This window comes from Aedes albopictus, chromosome 2 (assembly GCF_035046485.1).
Source record: "Aedes albopictus strain Foshan chromosome 2, AalbF5, whole genome shotgun sequence".
Lineage (NCBI taxonomy): Eukaryota > Metazoa > Arthropoda > Insecta > Diptera > Culicidae > Aedes > Aedes albopictus.
Window position 1 is genome coordinate 297,722,515 of NC_085137.1, and position 21,678 is coordinate 297,744,192.

Below are 21,678 nucleotides of genomic sequence, written 5' to 3' on the forward strand. Positions count from 1 at the left end.
CCATTCTCCGAATGGTATAGAACAATAGAAGTGATGGTGAGTGTGCTGTGTAAATTACAATACGTTTAATGGTGAATATTTTTCGAAAAAATGGTGTTGTAACAATAAAATTTATCGTATTTTTATGATACTTTTTATCAGGGGTTCGATTCCCGATCGGTCCAGGATCTTTTCGTAAAGGAAATTTCCTTGACTTCCATGGGCATAGAGTATCTTCGTGCCTGCCACACGGATATACACATGCAAAATGGTCATTGGCAGAGGAAGCTCTCAGTTAAAAATTGTGGAAGTGCTCATTGAACACTAAGCTGAGAAGCAGGCTTTGTCCCAGTGAGGACGTTACGCCAAGGAGAGGAGAGGAGGATCAGCTCGCTAAGCAATTACGTCCATTTCGAAAAACGGACCGTTTGATTCTAGATTCAACAAAACATACCGCTGCAGACGACAAGCTTTTTGAGTTTCAACCAACGAATTGCGTAGCGATTCTGCATGGAATATACGAACAGACGACAGTCGTGACGACTACGATCTTCTAAATGTTTCCAAATCTTTTCTGGGCGACAGTTCACAATAGAGCACGTTCAGTGAAGTACATACTAGATTTACCTTCTCACCATACAAAAAATCAGCTCATTACTACAATCTAGTACTTTACTGATTGCGTCCTATTGGTGGTAATTCGTCCTGTTTTAGGCGCAAAATAAACCAAACATGTTTCTACGCATGTCGTTTTTAAAGTTTGGATCACTAGCTTTGTTAACAATTCAGAGAAAGAGCATGAAATGTGAAATCATCTAGAGAAAAGTGCTCTCTTAGTTTAGGAAAATATGCAAAATAGCCTTAATTCTATTTTATTTTCCATAACATTACGTCAGTTTACAAATTTTGGGTGAAAATTGTATTAATATTCTGCAATAGAACATTTATCATCGAGAAATCTGAAAAATACTGCTCAAGATCAAAATTAGCTCTTCACATTTCCATCTGCAACATCCAGAATTCGAAAGATCTGAAAATTACTGCTCAAGATCAAAATCAGTTCTTTGACACATTCATCTATAACATCCGAAAATTGTGAGATCTGAAAACTACTATTTAAGATCATAATTAGTTCTTTCACACACTCATCTACAACATGGCGGGACCAAACCAACACAACTGCCATACTCGCAAAAACCTTGGAAAACGTAGAACTTGATGCTCTTGTTACCTCCTATTTTCAGATATGAGTCGTAGTGCAGTGGTAATGTCACTGCTCATAAATCACAAGGTCACAAGTTCGATTCTGGTCACGGCCATTTTTTTTTTTTTTTTTTTTTTTTTTTTTTTTTTTTTTTTTTTTTTTTTTACTCTGACCCATCTGTTAGATCGCTGGACGCGACGATCGCAGCAAGCTGAGCGCGCACATTGTGCCGCGTGTGGATTGGAGCTGCGGAATGAAATAAAATCAGTGCGTGATCCAGTGGCTACCCCGAATGTGGCGCATTCCAGTGCAAGGAACGCGAATCGTTCCCGGCCAGAATACAGATTCATTACACAGACGACGAGTACCTATAGCAACTAGCCGTGAAAGTGTTTTCGGAGTTAAAATCCAGCTGGTGTTCCCGATTCTGTTTATGCTGGTTTGAAAGGGGATGAGAAGCCCTGTGGCGGAAAAAAAAAACTCAAAGCAGCAGTGACGTCGTGCGCTACTATACTCAAGATACCAGTGAAAAGCTTGGAATTTTCTGGAGGACGATGTTGCATTAATGGCTATCTTTCACGGAGTTTTCTGGCGAATTGGTGAGATCGTTTCAGGCTACATAATATTTTTTTATAACTTCTTTCGGGGCGACGTTCATAAACCATTAAGTAACTTGTTTGTATTACGTCACAGCTCCTCAACTCTTAGAAATCAGTGTTTTGTTTCATTTCAGAGAGCGAGCAAAGGCGCTTAAACCTAGGCACAAGGGCCAGGACACGGACCAAATACCTGTGTTCCATCCCAGGATTCCAAGGACTATGGGGTGACATTAACCCTCTTAGCATCGTCACCCCCACCGATTTTTCACGTATTTGGCTTTCTATATAAAACTGAGCGGTTGGTACGAGATGTCCCCGCCTTAATGGTTTTATTGTAGAATCAATAACGCTGCACAGTAGGCTTGGCCGCTTTAATGCTTGTAATGCATTTTCAATGTACTGCAAGCATTAATAATGACAAGAAAAATGGTAGAAGTAGTCGATTCTATCATTTTCCAGGATTCTTTCAATGAATGGCTGTGTATGTGTAGACTAGACTAGACTAGACTAGACTAGACTAGACTCTGACCCATCTGTCAGATCACTTTATGATATTGCTTAGATGTGCTACAGCCTAGATCTCCCCAGATATTAGTCTGATCGTATAACATCAAAATGAGATATTATTATGTTCTTCCCCATACTAATTTTTGATCTTATTTTTTATCTTTTATCTCTTATGTCAAACAAACCAATAGCTAATTATGATCTTGAGTACTTCACTGAGGAATATCAAATGATGATATTGTTCTGATTTTTACTTCTACTCGGGTTGAAGCTGACCGCAAAAAAAGGCTGCTTTCAATAAGTATTGCATTGCCCTGAACCCGCATCATTCTAACAAGTATGGATCGTTTTTTGTTCGAAAACGAAATCACCGAGCACTTGGACAGGTTAATTTCCATTCGGTTTAGTGCACACCATTTAGCAAACGCATTCAACTGACGTTGGAGAAAGTAGTAGTCTTCAATCGATTGAATACGAAGGTATAGTTTGAGATCATCCGCATAAGATAATCGTTGACCTTTGATCACCAAATTTACTTCATTTAAATAGATCAAAAAATCAGGGGTCCCAGGTTGCTGCCCTGTGGGATACCGGACGTGGCGGCAAACAAAACGGACTGACAATCACCTATAACGACGGACAGGTGACGACCAGTGAGGTATGATTGAAACCATTGCAAGAGAGTTCCGTGTATCCCCAGCCGATCGAGCTTAGCTACAGAGTCGAGGTTGTTCGAAGCCTTATACGAGTTTTACACTCCAATAGATGTGAAAATTGATAAATATTTCAAAACGTTATGACAATGGGTTTTGATCAAAAAATTGTAATTTCCGATGGTCCTTCCAACAACGCTTGGATTAGAATTGTAATGAAATCTTATTCGGTATTTTAATTTGGGGCGTACCTCGGTATATTTTGAAGGTGCTTCAGCATGTATAACTTATTTGAAAATAGATTTGGAAATCATATTTTACACATAGTGGGGAAAAAGTTCGAGTCATGTGGGAACTTCAGGTAAAAATCTAAAATTCTGCAAAATGTACATATTATCTCTAAAAATGATGGAATTGGTGAGAACATTCAATAAAGGTTGAAAAAAATTGTCCTATTATCTGAATTTGGCAAAAAACTTCTAATTTTTGGTGAGTTAAATCCTTATTAAATTTTAAAGTGTATCCTAGTTCCAATATCAAATATTAAATGGTTTCGGGCACGGTTCGAAGAAGATGCACACTAGACTAGGGCAGTTCAGATTTCGAACATGTTGAAAAATCAAAGCTCCTATATGTCCATTGCAATCCTTAGTGCAAAACTAGAGTCCTGTCAAATTTTCAGCCATTTCGGTGGTGATTTAATGGTGGGCCAAGAGCAAAACAGGTTCATATGGAAATTACTATGGAGAATTTTGAAAAAAAGTTCTCCGCGCTGTAGAGCATTCACACATGGATGAAGTCATAGGATCAAAGTCAAATTGAATTCTTCAAATCTCAATGATGAATGTTGCCGAAGACCGGAACTTATTTCGACAATCGGCATAAAAGATATTATACAAATTCTCACTCGAATGCGCATCTTCATATACGATGTCTTACAAGGTGCACGCATACCAGGAACCTAAATATTACACTAGTTTACAAAATAAAACGATAGTCGTGAACTTCTGTCAACGACCAAAATTTTTGAAGCATAATTTAGTGCTGATTTCGAAACCGTGCTTCAAAAAATTTAAAGTAGAACAGTTTTTGAGTTTTAGCTCAATATCGAGTTTTACAACTTTTTAAAATATGGAATTTAATAAAATTCAAATCTCTTGCGTTTTGTTCAACCAATTTTAAATCTCTTTCCCTAAATTAAAAGTTGAATATAATACCATTCGATCATCTGAATGCAGGTTCTGCGTCAAATTGATGAAATTCAAGATATTGGCGAGTTTTGGAGACGATCTCCTTAAATTTTAGCAAATTTTCCAAAAATATATGAAGAAATGTATTTTTTTTTCAGTAAGAAAAAATAAATTTAAAAATTCTTCGTTTATTTGACATATCATATGTAGGTGAGTTACAGTAAAAAAATCAGCTCAATCGGAGCATGTGTAAAGTGAGCGACTTTGCTTAAAAATGGAACAAAAATCGATTTCAAATAATCAACCTTGTATGGAAAGTCGAAAAAATTTCCGCTCTAGGTACTGTATTTTTTTTTCCTTTGCATTTTCGAACGCAGGGCATGATTCTACACCAAAAACGATCATCAGCTTACCGAGTTCAAAAATGCTGTAAACTAGTGTTATCGAACTTGAATGAACCTAAAATCTTGTTCCATAGGGTTTCAGCTTATGGTCTAACCTTTTAGAAAAGCCTTTGTTCAAAATATTCTACCGGTGAAAATTGAAATACCGTCAAGGCGCCATTCACCGTGGGGGCTCCATTCACCGTGTGCCTTCGAATATTTTTTCATTATTTCCATATTATGATTGAATGATATGACAATTTCCCTTCAATTTCAACAATACAACACTAATGTATTGTTACCATGTCAAAACGCTCATTAGAAACATTTAAAAGTATCATTTTGACACTAAAGTGTGTTTAAATGAAGCGGGTTTCTGCTCGTTCACTGCATTCATAGTGAAAAAACGAAAACTGCGCTAAGGTGATTTAAGCGATAAACTAAATGTAGTAACGTTTTTATTCCACCAAGAAGCAAATCAATTCACATATTAGGTATGTATTTTGCATTACCGAAGTAAGTTTAACAAGAAAGTACGATTACTCGTACTTTTTAATTGAAACAAAAAGGCACGGTGAATGGGTACCCTAAAAATCAATGGTCTCCATTCACCGTGCCCCATATTGTAGAAAAAATCGAAAATTTGAAAATTCGTTTTTCTAATAAAATCTTGCAAGTTATTACTTGAAATGAATTTAAACGAAGAAAATTCCCTTGGCTGGGTTGTTTTGATCATTTTTAAACAAAGTAGAATAAAATTTCTCATACACGGTGAATGGGTCCCTACTACCACGGTGAATGGTGACCTACCACGGAATTAGGCGACCCTACTATCCTTTACTAATTGTACTATATCACCAAATTTTGTGAAAATTTTTCTACTTCTGTGGATATTGCTTTAATTTTAACCTATAATGAAGGCAATTAAAAGCGGCGCCAACAATGTTTATAAGACTAGTGTCAAATGACAGCCCTTATTTGCCCTGAATCGTCTTAGATCCACGGTGAATGGTGCCTTGACGGTAAATCTAGTTTGAAGATTTTCTATCGAATGAGGTATATTCAGAGCATAATTTTGATGATGATCAAGAATTGCAAACAACAAGGCATCATGCGTGACCTGTCACATACCCGATGGCCTCTTCTTAGTTTTCTGAACATCATATTCACTTGTTATTTATCCGGTATCTGTGTTATATGATCAGCCCAAGGGAGTCTGCCGTGGTTAATTAACTCATTTTTTATTTGGTGGGCTTTGTGGTCATGCGGTCAGTGATGTTAAACGTTTGGAAACTAATACTACATCTAACAGGAGTAAGTAAATTCCTCGACTAGATTCCTGATTATCCTGGCTATTAGCAATCAGGACGTGACTTCATTATGCTGTAAATAAACTTTTATCACATAAGTAAAATAAAATTGGGTTAAGTACTGTTTCTTTTAATTTTACTAAGAATTTGCATCCTATGACAGATACAGGAGATAGAAAAAATGATCGGGACAGGCGAAATTTTCCCTTTTCCAAAAAAATTAAAATATTCTCAAATTTTCACTGTAAATTGATCAGCTAATTGTGTGTCAGTGGTAAAAATTTGAAAAAGATCGGACTATGCTGCACAGTCATGAAGATTCTTAAAAAAGCTATAATTATACGATAGCTAACTTTGAGCTGATATATCTCCGGATATAATGAACCGAATGCAATGAAATTTTGACCATTTATGGCAAATAACTCGCATTGTTGTCTATCTGGGTTTTCGAAGGAAAGGCTTGACTTCAACTAAGATATCCCGAGTACCATAAACCGGGGTTAAATTGATCGTCGGGTAGAAATTGATCAGACGTTTTTTCCGTTAGAAAAAGCATATTTTTAATAATATCTTTTTGAGTATCGTGCTGTTGGAATATGATACTTATGCTATAGAAAACTATTAAAAAATGCTTCATTTACTTAAAAAAACGACTGATCAGTTTAATACGGAGATCAATTTGAACTCGGTTTACGGTACTCAGAAATCTTGTCGAGCAACTTACTAACCCCGGTTCGATGTACTATGGCTTATGGAACTTTCCATTGTTTACCACGTGCAAAAAATCGTATTCGAATTCGTAAAATTTGGCGAGTTTGTTCCTGTATTGTTTTGGTGTCTGAACGTTGACCAAACGTGTCCTATAGATTTAGCCATTCCACTAACAACACCCAAATTACGATGACACTTAGGTGGGGAATTCCACGAAAAGCAATTCGATTTCATGGATGCTCCGGGTAATCCTTCCTGTATGATTAAAAGCATGATGTATTCAAGGCATGCAACTAACATTTTAGATCTCTGACCAAAATCCTACTCGCATTACTTCTTGTTTTTAAATAACGTTTTCGAGCATTCCGCTGTTGATTGCGTAGATTCTACCAAAACTGTTAAACAGGCAGACGTGTACGCCCTCCCAAAGGTACACATCGCTCGTAAGTTACGTTGAATGGGGCACGTTCGGTGTAATACTAGATTTGTAGTAATGAGCTGAATTTTAGTATGGTGAGAAGGTCAATTCTTCGTTTTTGCAATGGAATGGTCCAAAAACGTGGGTATTATGATTCCTTGTCTAATTTGATGCTGTTTGAGCAACACTTTGGATAACTATGTTGTTTATGTTCCAAGAAATGGAGAAAACAACAGTGTTGCCCAAAGTTTTGCTCAAACAACATCAAATTAGGCAAGGAATCATAATACCCACGCCTTTTGCATAATTTCATTGCAGAAACGGAGAGTTGACCTTCTCACCATACTAAAATTTAGCTCATTACTACAAATCTAGTACTTCACCGATCTGTCCTATTCACTACAGAATATCTTGAATGTAAAATGTTTTCATGAAAAATCACCTAAAAACGTTTTTTTTCAATGCATATGTAATGAATTAAATGCATACAGCGCCACCTAGCGACAAAAATAAAAAAATCTTTTCAGCAAAGGTTTGGCACGAAGAGGACGACACTTCCTGATGGTAACATAATAGATATAATTTTGCGTTTTTTCACGAGATTTTCAGATAAGGATTAATTTAAACCAGGATGTGTCGATTAAGTTTTCCCATAATAACTACAAGCTCGTTGAGTATCATCTTAGACTCAATCGATGTTGCTTAAATGTTCACCGTAACTTTTGGAAGTTCAAAATAACAGTTTTAAGAGGCAAGACTGCATTTTTCAACTTAATGTTTTTTTTATAGGGAAAATTGCCTTTTGTAGCACGATTAAGGAAGCCACCATTATTTTAAATTTCAATATCAAATTTGCATAAAAACATTATGTCATAATTACATTGGTCATACTGAGATTGTTTTTGATAAAAACCTGCTATAGTCTATTTTACGAAACGACAACAGTGTTGATATTGATATTAACACTCACGGGCTTGGGCGCAACCTCCTGTCAAATTTTCATTCATAAAATGAGCGATCAGCTGATCCGAAACGTCTCGTAAAATGGCTCATTAGCCTAAATTGTTACAGGAATGAAATGTCGTATGTTTAAGGTGAAACGGGACGCCGTGTTATTTTTCCTATATTGCCTCTCTTTTTAACAATTTGCCTCGCGATTTTGAAAATGGTAATCTCGACTCTCGAGTTCTATCGCACTGAAGATGTTGAAAAACAATCATCATATGCACTGCAAGTGAGCATACACAATGATAGGTTTTACTAAATATGAAGTAGAATCTGAGAATACCATCTTAGTAGCAACAGATCAATGGCGGATATTTCCTCAACCATCCCGTTCACCCTTAATATTAGTAGACAGATTGGGCCGAAATTTAACCAAATTAAGATGATTATGTGAGTTATACACAGATTTCATAAATTTAATGGATATTAAATGAGATGCAAATAAAAATAAAACTAACAAAAAAAACGATCATTACAGTCCAACCTGTTGCATGCGTAACACTTTTTAATCATTATCGATTCATACTAACGCTACCAACTAGTGTTATCTTCAAGAAAATGACATATCAAACAGATGGTTCAAACCACCACTTTCTGACACAAGCACTGCAGCGCTCTACGCGTGGCCAGCGAGACAACTATTTTTAACGTTTAAAACTTCAAGTCGGAACACCCATACCATTGCCACATCGGGCAAGCCCCAGCTTGATCATTGCCTTTTTTGGATTGATCGTGATACATTAAAATTAAATATATCCAGTTTTTGAGTTCTTGTTACAAGTTTTAGACGTAGAAAATTGTTGAATTTTGTGATTATTGTCCATGTAGGTATCGACGTTCGGCGCAGGGCTGTTACTAAACCGCACGATAGTGTCCAGTTTCAGTGAGAAAACGGGTAGATTATTTTTGCCGAAACCCGACGAGACGAAGAAGACGGGGGCGTTTGTGTGTGAAGGAATTTCTGTGCTGTTTCTGCTCCTTTCTCTCTGTGTTGTACGCGATTTTTTTTTCTACGGCTTGGATTTGGGTGTCTATACACATTGACGGGACGTTCATCAGAACGTCGAGACTAGATAGAGGCTTTGCGGTGTGTCGATTTGGGGTGCTTTAAGAGTAATTAGGTGTTTTGGATAAAACAAAAAGGCAGTGTTGTATTCATAAATTATCACTGGTGATAAACGGGCATCTTGTAAGCATAACGTTGCACGGACATTCCTGAAACCTCTACTTTGAATATGTTTTTAATCTATTGTTTTTGAATATTTTTGTTATCTTTAATAATAAGAAGTTTATTTTCTACAATACACCTCTGAAACATTCGTTAAAAAGAAACAAACCATCATCCTTTACCAGAAAATCAAAAGCAGTTTTGTCACTGAAATCACAACCAATTCTAATGAAAATGTATCACTGTAGTCTGAATTATAGTGAAATAATTTTCTTTGACGGTTTTTGGATTTCTAGCATGAAAACTGCTTTTGAATAATTGATTATTGCTGATGACTGAACGATGGTTATTTGAGCCTTGAAGGTATTGTATTATTTTATCTAATTTTGTGATTTTTTTATTTAAACCATTGCACCGTGGTCCGGCTTTCTAAAATTAACTTTTTCATTTGGAATTTCTCATCAAAGTCGCCCAAGAAACACTTGTAGAGCATTTGAAAATGCATCATTTCGTGCGCGGGGATGATCGTTATCTCTTTTAGTTCAATATTATTCTAAACTAGCTGTCGCGGCAAACTTTGTCTTGCCAAGTTGTGGTGGTTTGACAATTGTTAAGGCCGTGGCAGCACAGCACTCTAGATTGGTTTTATTTCGATCGTGTTGATTTTCTTCCCAGGACATGAAAATCAGTATTTTATCAATTTGCATACTATTTTAGATGATTTTGACAACTTTTTATACATAAACACAGCCGCCATGAATACGAATCGAACCATGTAAGGGCCATTGTGATCGGTTCATCCATTCGTGAGTTTTGTTGCCTCAAAGGGACTTCAAACTCATTTTTATATATATAGATAGATAAGTTTTATGCGTTTTTGTTAAACAAAAAATCATAGTTTGTTGAAAAGGTAATATCCGATATAGGGTGATGATGGGTATTGTCGGCAGGTTTGTTCTCTTCGTCATGTTCTCTTCGTTTTGTGGGCCGAATTGCCTGAAATTTAAGCATATAACTCAGCTTGGTTGGGAAGGATTTGAGGCCAACTCTGAGACCTACAGGTTTCAAAAAAACCATGACGAAGAGAACAAAACTGCCGAGCAAACTTAAGTTCCCCTATTTGGGGCAAACATAAAAAAAAAAATTCCAGAATTTGAAAGGAGACATATTGCTATAAACCAATGTTTCCCAAACTTTTAGAAGATATCGCCCCCTTAGAGCTTCAAAAAAATATTTTCGCCCCCCTAGATGAGATTTTATTTTTTCTATAGTAGAATGCTGAAACTGTGCTTAGCTAAAACTTTTAGAAGCGCTACTGTGGCAAATCTAGCAGTGCCATTGAGTGTATCTAAATCTGTGTCATTCTAATTTTCAATAAATTGTTTTGTAAATGCGTTGATTTTTCGCATTTGAAAAAAATATAGTGAATTTTAATCGTGCTTACAAAAATATTGAAATGGTGTTTATGCCTACTTCTCAAACCGTTGTAAATTGAACATATATTAATCGAAATAGAACGAGCTGTGAAGAACACTCGATATTCCCAACCAGATGTTTTATCATTGTCCTTAAAGAGCTTTTTCAACAACTGAGAGTCAATGTTTGGTCACTAGTAGTCAAATAAGACTGGTGGAGAATTTGAAAACAATTACAAGCAAATATGAAAAAAGTACAACTAAGAAAAATGTCTGTGTTGCCGAAGACTGGTAATCTCGATAATAAAGAAAAATAATAATAAATATCGGTGTTTTTTCAAACTAACGTTTCTTCAAATCCAGTTTCAAATCAACGAGCTTCGTATAAATTTGAATGCTTTCTGTGTTTTAAATAAATTTTCAAATAAGTAAATATACAGCATTCATGTTTTATAATTGACTTCAGTAAAGCTTTCATAATTTTGACAAAAACTAATCACGATTCACAAATGTTCATTATAGGAGTTCCAAATATATTGTTATTCAGATTATTAGAATCACACAAACCCTTCAGAAATACGTGTAGCAGTCTTGTCTAGCAATTTTGCCAAAAAGTCCTCATAAATACCAATAATTTTATTTATTATTCTAGACAAACCTTGAACTGTAAGCTTGAATGTCAGGGTGTTTTTATGATTCAGTTCACATTCTCGACTTGTAATTCAATACTTTACATGTTTACCAATCATTGAAAAATTCGCCCCCTTTTTTAGTATTTTCGCCCCCCAATTTTGATTTCTCGAATTTTCGCCCCCCTGGGCCTGATTTTCGCCCCCAAGGGGGCGATTTCGCCCACTTTGAGAATCACTGCTATAAACCATATCAAAAAATTAGGGGGATGTTATTTTTGTAACTGAAGAAAAAATAGTAGTAAAGTGCCAATTTTTTCTAGAAAATCGTCAATATGTTTTGAACAGAGTGGCGTAGCAGCATTCTCTGCGCACGAAAACGTACATTCTTGGAAGCTTTAAAAAGTGTTTTTAGACGACTTTGATGAGAAATTTGAAACGAAAAAGACAAAGCGTTTAAACTGTTTTGACCAAATTTGGAGCATTTTCCCATAGTTTCCATAGGGTGACGTTAGAACAAATCATCTTACAATTGTTTGTAATTTTCCATATAGGACATTTTCCACGAAATTCCCTACCCGGGAAGAGTGGATATCTGGTTACCTGGAGAGAAGTATTTCAGACGGCATCGTATGTTACACTGACTTCGCATCATTTGATATGTAACTGACCAATTTTTGTGCAACTGCGTTTCCGAGTAAACACTTATTAAGTGAAACTGACTTTAGAAACCTGAATCTTCTGGACGCTCTGTTGTTCTTGACCCGTTATGGTAAAGAGCTATTGGCTCTCTTTACGCTTTATGCGTTATTACAGTGCCCTTTTCAGGGCGCTGTTAGAACATATTGTGGGACGCTAAGGTAACCTGGGTTAATACGCACCCCCGGGGCCAAACGCCTTCACGCTATTTTATTATATGATTGAAGTTTCCTTCAGATGCAAGCAAACTAGACGTAATATTGAGCCGATCAAGCCCAAAAATGACTAGAATATTCGAATGGATTTGAACATTTTGAAGAATTGACTAATTTGAAGCGTGCTGAATTTAAGCAATTGTGTGCTGATCATTTGGAATCAATACATTAACTACCATCCGCCTCCTACACCATCAACTACTGCCGTAAATAATTAGATGGAGCCCCTTGGTATTTCATTAGAATTCAAAGTGGGAAATGCCAGAGGTCGTTTTGCCCCACCTCAAGGTGCATATTGCTCCCAACAGTTTTCCAGCACCTAAAATGTAACACTTTTTTAAAATGTTTATTCAATTAGGTAATTTCTAATATTACGCGGGCTAGAACTTGGCTAGAAGTTATGACGATCCTATTCCCTTACCTTTCTCTTCCCTATCCTAACCCTTATTCCTTTCGCTCTCCCTCTGATAAATGAAGAATAGGCTCGTGTTCATGACAATGGCTCAGATTTCCCAAATGGAGCAGATCGTGCTTCTGGAGCCGACCTACTGATACCTGATATCTGACACTCAATAGCTCAACACAAATACTAATAACTCACTTTTTTGGAATCTGTCCCATTGTGCAGCATAAAAAGCTCACAATTATGATCGTGGGTCAAACTCATGGAGGAGACGCATGGTTCTTTATGCATGATCTGCGTCGATATTTCGCATATCTAAATATTGATTGAAAAGTGGTCCCGATATGATGGTTGGAACCGCGTGACATTCACGCCGAGGACCTTAGGTCAAGTTCTACTCTCGACAAACTTACAAAAAGTAAGTAATAGGGAAGAACAGTAAATCTGGCAAAGGAAGTACATAAAGTTGTGGATCCCGAGAGGAACTATCTCGGTAGGACTCGAAATCTCGTTAATAAAAACAAAAAAAATATTAAGAAATATCTTGAAATACCAAGGAAATTCTTCATCAATTATAGGAACAAGTGCTCAAATGTCTTATCAATTTTAAAATACTAATGATGATCTTCAAATATGTTTCAAAAAAGAGAAACTCTGAAAGCTAAGTACTTGCGCATATAATAATAATAATAATTGTTAATTCTTATATAATAAACTAATTTTCAATTTATTCTTTTGTCTAAAGCTCTCATGCTCTCATACAAAAGCAATTAATTTTTCAAAAGTAAATCTTCGCTCCGAACACCGCAAAAATAGTGTATTATAGTGTGTGGATGTAGTGGCACGTAAACGCAGCAAAACTCGGAATCAAGTTGGAAGAGTGTGTTAGGCCGCAGAGAAGCAGCAGTATGTTTTTTTTTTCTCTGATGGCAGTATATTCGGCTAGATAGCAAAAAGTCCGTGGTCGTCGTCGTCGTCGCAGCCAAAAGGTCCTACTTTGAGTAGTAAAATCTCGGCCGTTCGAAAATGACGTGTTTACTGTGAGGTGCGAGCGAGGTGTGATGTGAAGCAGACAGCCGCTACTAACGAGTGAATTTTCGGTTGAGTTTTTGAGGTCCTTGCCATTAGTGACTGGCACCCACTGGGAGTGGCGAACTATAGTCGTCTTGTGTATACGCGTCAAGTGTTCAAAAGTGAGCCGAGCAAACTGTTGCGCACTGCAGTCCGTGAAACGTGTGCCAAAATTCAGTGACTGGAGAACCGGGTTCCGTGTGTGTGGGGGTGCCGAGGCGACGAGCATAGTGCGGTACGATATCAGTAATGATAGGTACACCTCTATCAGTGTTATTACGTTATGAGGTGTATGCGATTCCCTAGCAGAGAGGTTATGTTGCCGTACGATAGTGTTGGGCAATTGGAAGTCCAAGATTTGGTCCCGAAATAGGCGGGGAGATTTAAATTTGACCAAGGTCTGGAGACGATCTGTGCGGTGATCTTAGTAACCATACCGAGAGCGGTTTGAAAATTTCACCAGCTCTCCAACCGCTGCACAGTGGGAAAAACGAGACAAAAAACGGATTATTTATCGTCACTGGTTTTGGTACGTGTAATTGACCATTTCTGGCGTATAAAAACATGAGAAATCGATTGATGCAAAACTCATCCACCACACAAGGGAAAAGAGGACCGTTTTGCTTCATTTTTGTATGTGATTATGAGCTATCATTAATCGTTAGCATGGTAGATCCTTTAAAACGCTCATTCTGCCATAAATGCCCCAAAAACTGCAGAAATTTTATGAGTTTAACACGATTGTGTTGCATTCCAATATGTACATTTGTTTGAATAGTGCAATAAACAGTTTAAAATTTCCGTGGTTAAAATAACAGTTATATACTATCAGTAAAATGACAGTTCGATCCCAAATAAATGTTTCCCCATGCAAACTTTAAAGGCAACACCAAAAATTATGAATTTTATATTTCGATTAAGATATGGAATAATTCAAATAAGGGTATAACCCCAATTCTACCCGATATTCCATGCAGAGTTCCACCATGGTCATTTCGGTCAAAATCAGTATTTTAAAAAAAAATCATCTGCAAAATTTATGTTGGCTTACTAAAGCGCTGCTGTTTTCAATCACCCCAGAGCAGTGATGTGATTTATGATTGCAATTTGTATCAAAATTTACATGAAGATAGGGCAAAAAGAGAGAAAATGGGCTGTCTGTGTCATAACGTGTGAGTGAATCTTATGTCAAGCGATTTCTTGTATTTTTCATGTGATCAATTTCACGTTTCGAAACTAGCGTTATTCGATAACACTACACTAGCTCACATCATGTTTAAGGTTTAAAAGTGTTTATTCTAATTTTAAGCATGGTGGCTTACATTACAAAACTTATTCTCCGTAACCATTACTTCGATAAAGCTGATTTTTTTTACTGGAGCTCGCAGCCCATTGTTTGCGCCCTTAAACTTACAAAACGAACCATGAAAAATTGTTAAATGATACATTGATGACTTTTCAATATTCCATAGAATCAAAACAAAAAACCATAAGGAAGTAATTTAGATCCATGGAGAAATGTCGAATTGCCCCTTCTTTTTGTAAAATTTAGCGTTAAACATTTTCAGATTTTTTTATCTGTTCCTTTAAATGGCTGAGACGATCCATAGAATGACCCACGAAAAAAATGGAAAAGATCCCTAAAAAATAGAAAATGATCCATAGAAAACAAGAAAACGATCCATACAATGTAAAAAAACGATGCATATAAATAAGGGGATCCATAAAATATAAAAAACAATCCATAAAATACTGGAAACGATTCATAATTTTTTTGAAATGATCCATAAAACTAAGCAAATGGTCCACAAAAGTACAGGTATACCTTGATTTAGTGGACGCTCGATTATATAGACTCTCGATTTTATGTACTTCGATTCAAAGTACATTTTTTAATCGTAAAATTTTCAATATCTAATCAGTTTGAAATTTGCAGTTTGTATGACCATGCTGAGGGTGACGGGTTCGATTCCCGGTCGGTCCAGGATCTTTTCGTAAAGGAAATTTCCTTGACTTCCTTGGGCATAGAGTATCTTCGTGCCTGCCACACGATATACACATTCAAAATGGTCATTGGCAGAGGAAGCTCTCAGTTAAAAACTGTGGAAGTGCTCATAGAACACTAAGCTGAGAAGCAGGCTTTGTCCCAGTGAAGACGTTACGCCAAGAAGAGAAGAGAGAGAACCTGATTTTGTACACGGATAGTACTAATCGTGCCTACATGTGAACAAAATTTCATGAGAATTGGTTCAAAATTTATTGAGTTATAGCGAAAACCCGACCCGTGCACAAAAAAAAAATCGGGTGTAAATTGTTTTGTAGAGCACCCATAATAGCGCCAAAACTTATCTCATGGAATACTTAGTTATATACCTTAATCTCATACTTTCCATTCTGACTCCATTTTTTATAAATATTTCTCACTTTGTCGCTGATCACGATATGCAAAGAATATAGGATGATTCTTTGGCGATACACAGATTCCTCAGCAATGACAACATGCTTAGCGGATGCATCCAAGCTGACTATTCGCCACACTTTCCATCAAAGCTTTCTAACAAACTTCTTTCAACATTTCTTATGACTTCCTCACAGAGAATTGTAATATATTCCAGATGTTTTTATTAAATGCCTTATATTATCTTGACGTGTAATCAGTTGATTGAATTCCAACATTTTTAGCAAATTACATAAAAAGTCATTGTAATGCTTCGGCAGAATACTGACAAGATGTGTGCAAAATTATGTCCAGGGTTGTCATGGTAAAATCAGAGCTAGTTAGACAAGATTCCCCGATTTCAACGCCCCTTTACTGGTCCCATTTCAATGGATGAATTCCTGGAGGAATCTCTGAAGGAAACGGTTGAACAATTCCTGAAGGAACTGCTAGAAAAACTTCTGAAATAATTCATGGAACAACTTTTAAAGAAATCCCTGCTGAAATTTCTGAAGTTATCCTAGGAATATTGAAGAAGTCTCTAAAGATATTTCCGATAGCATTTCCGAAGAAATTTCAGAAGAAATTTTTAAAAAATATCTGAGGAAAACTTTAAATGAATACCTGAAAGAATTTCTAAAAAAAAAACAGGAATATTTAAAGAATCCGTAGGGTGCCTGTACCAATTATCGCACTATCTAAGGAAAACCATTTCTATAAAAATAAGAAGAAGACCGACGAATTTCGTCGATATATCAAATCATTGATTAGTTTTCATACCTGACAGGAAAAATATAGACTCCGTTTCTACTTCTTTTAGTACTATTTCGGCATATGGCAATGATAGGAATTCTGTACCAGTTATGGATACATTTTTTAATTTTGGTTCCATTTCGCACTATTTACATGTATTCCTTATGGGATTAGCCAAAACTGGTACTCTGGCGAAATAGGGTGCAAGGAAGCCGAAATTTTAAGGAAAATGATTTATTTCTATCATAATTTGAGCAATTTGAGAAGTTTGAACGATTGAAATCATTTTTTGTGATCGTGATCTTTTGTTCACATTTTTTTTTTTTGAGTATTGTGTTGTTCTTTGCTGTGCATGCATCGCTCCTGTAAGGGTGAGTATGGCAGCATAATCGATCGCGTTCGCTATTGTCTCGAGTGAAAATCAAAACAATAGATGCGCGGGTGTTTGGTGTTCAGTATTGTGTTGTTCTTCGATGTGCATGCATCGCTCCTGTAGGGGTGAGTATGGCAGCATAATCGATCGCGATCGCGATCAAAACAATAGATGCGCGGGTGTTTAGTGTTCAGTATTGTGTTGTTCTTTGCTGAGTATTGTGATGTTCTTTACAAAGAAAAACATTAATCAAGACAATCAGATGATCGGCATTGAACCACAAAAACACCACAACAGTTGGTGAGATCTTTCCAATATTATTTATTTATTTATAAATAATTCTACTTCGGTATATTTACTTTATGACTGCATATAAGTTGAAAATTCGCTATTTTCAACATCCTTTCATCTATTGGAAGATGCTTCAGTTCTGGGCTCTTTCCAAGTTGATGAAGGGATTTATAAATGCTTGCAAGGACTTGGCCAGGTGTGTGGAGCTGAGTGAATCTATGACATTGTAGATAGTAGCGACATCAGCAATATCAATGGAAATTCAACTTTGCAACTCCATCCAAGATTTGTGCAAGTATCCATGCTATGCTATGTGATCTTTTGTTCACATTTTTTTTTATTGTTGATTTGCATTGTTTAAGGATGAAACTCAACTATGGCGAATTTGAGTTACTATAGCCATAACTGGTGCACTGAGCCTAGATGGATTTTCTGAAGAAATTCCAGAAGGAAAACCTGAACAAACGCCTGGAAACCCCTGGCCCTGGAATACCTAACAGAACCTTTTGAGATATTTATGAAAAAAATCCTGGAGAAATCTCCTAATAAAAATCCTCTTTTTTAACGAATTTCTGGAGAAATCCATAGAGAAATTCCTAGAGGTACGCTTGGAGGAGTTTCTGAGAAAATATATAGAGGAATACCTGACGAGATTTCTAATAAAATCTCTGTGTAAATTTCTGCAGGAATCTCTACAAGAATGTTTTCCAGCCTTTCTATTAAAATCCTTATAAAATCTCTGAAAGAATCAGTAGAAAAAATTCTGAAGTAATCTTTGGAGCATTTTCTAAGACTTTCTTAAGAAATCCTTGGAGCAATTTCTGGAAGATAAGTGTCATGAAAGTATATCAAAATGAATGTGAATAAATCTTGGGAATTTCCCTAATAATCTCTTGTGGCATTGCTAAAGCAATCCTTGGAGAAAATTCATCAGAAAGCTTCTGAGAAAATGTTAAAGGAGTTCTGAATTTATGATTCTCAATGTATCTGTGAATCATTTTCTTTAAAAAAATCTATGAAGTATTTTTGAGAAAGATCATGGGAGGTTTTCTAAAAAAAATTGAAGAAATTCTTAGATGAATTTCTGGAACAATATATGCAAGATTTTTTGAAAGGAATTCTTGAAGTATTTTCTAAAGGAATCCATGCAACATTTTTGGAAGCTATCCGTGCAAACTTTCTTAAGGAGTTCTTAGAGTAATTTCTGGAGAGCATTCTAAAGTCTAAGGAAATCCCTAGAAGATTTTGTGAAAGAATTTCTGACTGAATTGCATTAGAGCTTCCTGTATGATAAAGTAAATCTACAAAGAGTTTCCAAAGAAGTCCCTGAAAGAATGTCTTTAATACCTGGGAGATTTTTTCAGGAAATTGAGGAAGGTTTTTTAAATGACTTCTACACTGAGGATACTGTTCGTATGCTTTTCATTGTTTGCATCTTATGAATAAGTTATTTTTATTTTTTTCATCATTTCATAGTTCTCGTATGCTTTTCATACATTGAAAATCGAAATCCATAAGACTTGTCGTATGAAAAATCTCATAAGAAGCATCGTATGAAAATCATAGGATGTGTTATGAAACACCATTGCTAAAAACAACAAAACCTTTTATTGGCTTCTAACCACTTCAACTTCCGAAGCGTCGATGGGCGTATGAGTAAAGCACGCACTCGCCAACCTTGACGCTCCTGGTTCGATTCCAAGTTGCATTTTTTTTAATTTGTGCAAAATATTTCATAAAAACATGTATGATAGTCGTACGACATAATTTCAGATTTTATACGTTATCGGCATGGTTTTCATACGTGAGTGTTATGAAATTTATACAGTAACAGTATGACAATAATAGTTGGCGCTTTGAATCCAAAATCATAGTTCGCAACTATGATTTTCGCTAGAAATTCTTGTGGCAAAAAAATCATAGTTGATTCGTATGATTTTCGGAGTTGCAGTATCCTCAGTGCAGGATTGATTTTAGCGAGAAAGAATTATCGAAAAATCTGTGGAAGTTTTTTTCAATGTACAGGTCGGACTCAATTATCCGAGGACTCAATTAACTTGGGGCCCGATTATCCAGGGCTCGACTATCCGGCAAAAATGGCTCGCTTATTCTGGGAAAAGTTTGTTTTTGCTTTGTTTACAAAATTTAAGTTTATAATATGTAAAAAAAATGTGATAAACATCAAATACAACACTTGTAAATAGGATTTAGCCTACTTGAAGATTGTTTTTATTTTTTCATATTATTCAGCTAAAATTTCATTTTCAAAAAACATGGTTATAATAATACCGGACGTTGAGTTTAGGCAATACAACGTCATGTATGTTAGCTTATATGTTTAACGAACAGTTTTTAATTGAAGAACATTAAAAATAAAAGAAAAGGAGCATGGCTCGATTATTCGGGTGATTTGATTATCCGGGGTGAAAACATTTTGGTGTCACCCGAATAATCGAGTCCGACCTGTAATCCTTGGAGAAATTTGTAAAAAAATTATTGGGGGTTAAATCTGGAGATATTTCTAAAGAAATTAGTAGTTGAAATATAATAGTGCGGCTCCGTGGTCGTGCGGCTAGGGTCACCAAGCTCTTAGTCGCATCGTGCTGAGGAGCGCGGGTTCGATTCCCGCCGCAGCTGCCAGGAAAAGCTTTCGGCTGTGCCACTGGGCGTTGCATGCTAGTCCGTTGTCTAGTGTCGTGCTTCCTTCAAAGAGCGAAAAGCTCACTGGAAGCATTGAACGTGTCCGTGTCTAATAACAGCCATGGGAGATTTTCTGAGAGAATCGCTCGAAAAAATTGGGAAGAAACCCGTAGGGCAGTTTCTACAGGAAACCCTGCGGAAAAATTCCGAATGGATCTCAACTTTTTTAAAGAGTGCCTGGAGGAATATCTAAAGAAATCCCAGAAAGATTTTCTGACAGAAAAACAGTTTTTCAAAAAAAAAATCCTGGAGCAATTTCTAAAGCAAACCGCGGAGAAAGTTTTGGAATGAATTCTTGGAAGATCATTTGAGAGAATGCTTAAAGGATTTTTCAGTACATTTTTATACAACTTTTGTAATTTTTTCTGAAAAACTCTGGAATAGTTTCTGAAGGCATTGCTGGAAACTTAATTGAAGGAATCTATGAATTTTGGAAGGAATTTCTGAACATTTTTTTCACCCCTGGAGGAATTTCTGCTCAAATTCATTAATATTTTTGTAGAATTTCAGAAGTAAATCATGCAAAATTCTTTGAAAGAATTATTTATGTGATTTTGTAGGATAAGAGGAATTTTTAAACAAATCCCTGAAGAAAATATCCGAAAAAAATCACTGAAGATTTTTTGAAAGACTCCGTGAGGGATTTCTTTGGCCGAATACTCGGATATATTTCCTAGTCCATATTTTTTTAACACTGTAAAACTCGATTTTAACCTAAAACCCAAAATTTGTTCTCCTTAATATTTTTTTACTAAAGTTTTAAAATCAGTACATAAATATGCGCGAAAAGTGTAGGTCGGAGATAAAAGTTCATGTCTTTCGCTTTATTTTGTAAACAAGTGTATTCCATCAAACATTATGTAAGATTTTCAAAATCTTGCAGTTTTTGGGGCATATGGGACAAAATGTGCATTTCAAAAGATGTATAAAATATGCTTGAATTGCAACCACATTTGCCTTCAATGATCTAGGCCTGTGCATGTAGTTGACAAATACATATTTATTCGCATATGTCCTATACGCAGTGGGGTAAAATACACCGAAATGGTCAACTTCACGACCCGAAACCAGCGGCATTTAAAAGATTCGTCATATTTTGGCTCATTTTTGATCCCACTGTGGCGCTGACCGTCGTCGTCGTCGGTTGATCGTGTCGGTGTACGCGAACTAGGTCAAATGATGTGTTAGCATATAGAGTAGAGAGTTGACGTGAGAAGAAAATAAAACCAGAGTAGCAGAAGCGCACCTCACTCTGAGTTATGCTACGCGCGCGCGCGCGCGAGGGAAAGTTATCCTGCGAGACCCCAAAAATCGTCTAGAATCGTCGCGTCGGCTGAACCAAGGCGGCGATCTCCAGGCAGGGCCTTCTTGATGGTTGAAATCCACTTCACGACAACGTCTTTATTTTTCGTTGACGTCGTCATCGCCTGCTACTCAGTCAGTTGACTGGTTAGTTTCGTGTGGTGTGGTGTGCTGTGTCATAGGTATAGACACGAAGAAACAGCGGCAAAAAATCAACCTTTCGCCGCAGAAACTTCGTGGGTGTGTTTATTTTTTGTGGCCGC

General features: G+C 36.4%; 1 protein-coding gene across 7 annotated transcripts in view; it reads left to right on the forward strand.

Annotated features, from left to right (window-relative positions):
• Positions 1 to 21,678, forward strand: part of LOC109430619 (coronin-1C-A) — an 84,955-nt gene that overhangs the window by 6,856 nt on the left and 56,421 nt on the right. Inside the window, exon 1 of one of the 7 annotated variants that reach the window (XM_029879652.2) lies at positions 8,630 to 8,783. The exons of 1 other annotated variant lie outside the window; for it this stretch is intronic. The gene's annotated coding sequence lies outside the window, so the exon portion shown is untranslated. Of the gene's footprint in view, positions 1 to 8,629; positions 8,784 to 13,357; positions 13,816 to 21,356; positions 21,656 to 21,678 lie in introns of those variants that run through there. 5 more of the 7 variants (XM_029879653.2, XM_029879651.2, XM_029879656.2 and 2 more) reach the window with 5 other exon arrangements.